Source organism: Vipera ursinii, assembly GCF_947247035.1.
Source record: "Vipera ursinii genome assembly, chromosome: 3".
Classification (NCBI taxonomy): domain Eukaryota; kingdom Metazoa; phylum Chordata; class Lepidosauria; order Squamata; family Viperidae; genus Vipera; species Vipera ursinii.
The window spans coordinates 113810859-113815482 of NC_139516.1; positions in this window are offsets into that span (position 1 = coordinate 113810859).

Below are 4624 nucleotides of genomic sequence, written 5' to 3' on the forward strand. Positions count from 1 at the left end.
ACCTCCCCAAACCTCCCCAAACATCAGCAGGACTCCGGATCTCCTCCCCAAACCTCCCCAAACGTCGGCAGGTCTCCGGATCTCCGTGACCTGCCTGCCTGCTTCTTTCCACAGCGGAAAGAAGCAGGCAGGCAAGGCATGGAGATCCGGAGACCTGCCGACGTTTGGGGAGGTTTGGGGAGGTGCGCGCGCACCTCCCCAAACCTCCCCAAACTTCGGCAGGTCTCCGGACGGCGGTGGCTTGGGAGAGGTGCGCGCAATCCCGGAAGCACCAAAGCCTCGGCCGCGCACAAGTCCTCGGTAAGTTTTTTTTGTTGACTGGAGTATAAGCCGAAGTGGAATTTTTCAGCCCAAAAAGTGGGCTGAAAAATTCGGCTTATACTCAAGTATATACGGTACATTTTGTGCATTAGATTCAATTGTTGAGTTAGATTCCAATGCTGTACTAAAGATTCAAGATAAATCAAAATAGATAACACAGCAGTATGTTTTTTTTTAAGCCAGGTCTTTCAAGTCTTGGTTAACATCTTTTGACATCCATTATTTGAGCTGATAAGCATTCTAGCATTTCCATATGTCAATCCTCCCCCTGCCCCCAGCTTGCCTTTTAGTTTTTAATGGGGAAGGGGGAGAAAATAGCTATAGTGTGAGTCTTCAGTTTAGCTCCTGGCATCTATCTAGAGGAGTCCCTGCAATTTTCCTAGCAAGTTTTTAAGGAATGATTTGGCATTCCCTTCTTCCATCTACATTTATGCAATACCTTTTTATTAAGGCCAGCCAAAATGGCAGAAAAACATGGGTAAATTTCCTTCAGAGCACTGTATCAGGCTAAAATTGTTTCTAGAAAGTGAAGAATTGAAAAAATAAAATATGAAAGTCCAAACATTAGAGCAGATATGGTGCCTGTGAGTTCTGTACTTTAAATTAAATCTGAATATGTAAAGGAGCAGATTGTGGGTATCAGATTAAAGAACTGACACTAAAATATGCAGGTATCGAATTAATGAATGAATGAACCTTTATTGTCAAAGTACAACCATGTATACATTGAGATTGGCTGAGCCTCCCTTCGTGCCCCCACCCCCAACTTACAGTGACACAAACCCTCCATCTTATTACACCATGTGAGCTAATTGCAAAACGCACCGGCCTCACAAGTCAATCATGCATAAAGTTTATAAAATTATTTCCTGTTCAACAGCCTAACACCCCATGGATAAAAGCTGTTCTTCAGCCTGTTGGTACGTCTGGCTATATTCTTATATCTCCTACCTGATGGTAGGAGAGTAAAGAGATACCGTCCAGGGTGTGAGTAATCCCTAAGAATTTTCCTCACTCTTCCAAGGCAGCGAGCCCTGGCGATGTCATCCAGTGGTGTCAGGGGACAGCCCACAATGTTTTGTGCTGTGCTCACCACCCTTTGTAATGCTTTCCTATCTGCGACTGTCAGACCAGCATACCAAACCACAATACCATACGAGAGGACACTCTCTATAGTAGACCGGTAAAAGAGGGTCATAAGCCGTTGTTCTACCCTGTTCTTCCGCAAGACCCTGAGAAAGTGAAGTCTCTGTTGGGTCTTTCTGGCCGCCTGGGTTGTATTAACTTTCCAGGTCAGATCTTCGCAGAGGTAGACTCCCAGAAATTTAAAGAAGGAAACTGTCTCCACACAGTCCTCCCCGATGTAAAGTGGGGCAGGTTCCTCCTTTCTCCTCTGGAAGTCTAGCACCATCTCTTTCGTCTTGCCCATGTTCAGGTGCAAGTTGTTGTTACAACACCATATGGATAGTTTTTGTACCTCCGCCCTGTATGCTGTCTCATCCCCACCTGTAATAAGACCCACCACAGTTGTATCATCTGCGAAATTAATTATCGCAGTAGATGGGTCGGATGATACAGTCATATGTGTACAAAGAGTACAGGTAGGGGCTAAGCACGCAGCCCTGTGGTGAGCCAGTGCAAAGCTTCAGGGGGGTGGACAAAGCAGACCCGACCCTATTTGTAACCGATCCCTAAGAAAGTCTTGAATCCAATCGCAGATGGAGGGGGAAAATTTCAAGTCAGTCAGCTTCTCGATGAGAGTGCTCGGCAAAATGGTGTTGAAAGCCAAGCTATAATCAACAAAAAGCATCCTCACATAGCTTCCAGGTTTTTCAAGATGACTTGCTACAGAGTGTAAAGCAGTAGGTCTGTAGTCATTCAGGCACTCAACTGCAGTTTTCTTGGGGACTGGGACAATGGTAGCTGCTTTCAAGCACGATGGTACACATGCCGTTTGGAAGATGTTAAAAATCCTTGTCAGGACTCCTGCTAATTGGTTGGCACAATTCTTAACCACTATCCCCAGCAGCCCATCTGGGCCTGTGGCTTTGCTCAGATTCACAGCCTTCAATACAGTTCTCACTTGGTCTTCAGATAGGGTGAGTTGCTGAAAATCAGAAGGCCGGCCAGCAGAGGTTACGGGGTCTGGTCTTTTTACCTCGTAGTGAGTGAAGAAGATATTCAGCTCCTCAGCCAATGAGGCATCGGTGTTAACCATGCTCCTCGTACTGCCCTTGTAGTTGGTTAAGTGATGCAGTCCCTGCCACACTTGCCTCGGATTGTTGTCTGCTAGGTGGTTCTCCACCTTGTTTATATTGCTGTTTCGCCATCCTAATGCCTCTCCTGAGATTTGCCCTGGCCTCTCTGTATGTGTCCCTGTCCCCTGCCTTAAAGGCAGAATCCCGGGCTCTCAGGAGTGTTCGTATCTCTGCAGTCATGCACTTTTCTGTTGTTACATTATCAGCGCATGTTCTAATATAAGAGAGTACGGCATCTGTGTATACATTCAGGTCTTGATCTTCGAATACACTCCAGTCAGTGGTTTCAAAGCAGTCCTGCAACTGGCTGAGAGCACCCACTGGCCAAGTTTTGACCCTTTTTGTGACTGCCTGAGTTCTTTTCCTGAGAGGGACATACTTTGGGCACAACAGGAGTGAAAGATGGTTGGATGTACCCAGGTGGGGAGAGGGAAAGCACTGATCCTGGCGCTTGAGCCCTGGCAGTCCCAAAAAAGCGCCAATCAGCTGCAAAGCGGCACTGATCCTGGCGCTTGAGCCCTGGCAGCCCCGAAAAAGCCCCAATCAGCTGTAAAGTGGTGCTGATCCTGGCACTTGAGCCCTGGAAAAGCTCTGATCAGTTGCAAAGCGGAGCTGATGCTTGCTGAGCCCTGGCAGCCCAGAAAAAGAGCCGAACAGCTGGAAAGTGGCCTGATCCTGGCGCTTCAGCCCTGGCAGCCCCAAAAAAGCCCCGATCAGCTGCAAAGTGGCGCTGATCCAGGCGCATGAGCCCTGATCAGTTGCAAAGCAGTGCTGATCCTTGCTGAGCCCTGACAGCCCCGAAAAAGCCCCGATCAGCTGCAAAGTGGTACTGATCCTGGCGATTGAGCCCTGGAAGCCCCGAAAAAGCCCCGATCAGTTGCAAAGCAGTGCTGATCCTTGCTAACCCCTGGCAGCCCCGAAAAAGCACTGAACAGCTGGAAAGCGGCCTGATCCTGGCACTTGAGCCCCGGCAGTCCCAAAAAAGCACTGATCAGCTGCAAGGCGGCACTGATCCTGGCGCTTGAGCACTGGCAGTCCTGAAAAAGCCCTGATCAGCTGCAAAGTGGCGCTGATCCTTGCTGATTTTATTTTCCTGGGCTCCAAGATCACTGCAGATGGGGACTGTAACCAAGAAATTAAAAGACGCTTGCTCCTCGGGAGGAAAGCCATGGCAAATCTAGACAGCACACTAAAAAGCAGAGACATCACCCTGTCAACAAAAGTGCGTATAGTCAAGGCTATGGTCTTCCCAGTTGCAATGTATGATAGTGAAAGCTGGACCATAAGAAAGGCTGAGCGCCAAAGAATTGAGGCCTTTGAACTGTGGTGCTGGAGAAGACTCCTGCGAGTCCCTTGGACTGCAAGGCGATCAAACCGGTCAGTCCTAGAGGAGATCAACCCTGACTGCTCTTTAGAAGGCCAGATCCTGAAGCTAAAACTCAAATACTTTGGCCACCTAATGAGAAGGAAGGACTCACTGGAGAAGAGCCTAATGCTGGGAAAGATTGAGAGCAATAGAAGAACGGGGCGACAGAGAATGAGGTGGCTGGATGGAGTCACAGAAGCAGTAGGCGTGAGCTTAAATGAACTCCAGAAGATGGTAGAGGACAGGAAGGCCTGGAGGAACGTTCTCCATGGAGTCGCGATGGTTCGGACATGACTTCGCAGCTAACAACATTTTTAAAGCAGGTCCGAATCATCTGGTACTCTTTACAGTACATTAATTCTCTTGCCACTGGCTTTCTTGACTGGAGTTGATGAGTATTGGTATCTAGGATCCCTAGAAAGTACCAGTCTGCCCAGATCTTCCTCAACAAATCCTCAATATTTATCAGAGAATTTCACTCAAGCTACAGTGACTTCTGTATAGACATAAATAAAATTGTCCTGCAACTTGCCTGCAATCATTAGAAGAATTTGTTTCAAATAAAAACAGTGATGGAAAAAATTAGGATGTCAGACTTTAAGAAGACCATCTTGCTGTTGAGGTACAACTCATTCAAAATTTTATTTACAATGTCAACCACAATGTCAACACCGTTATT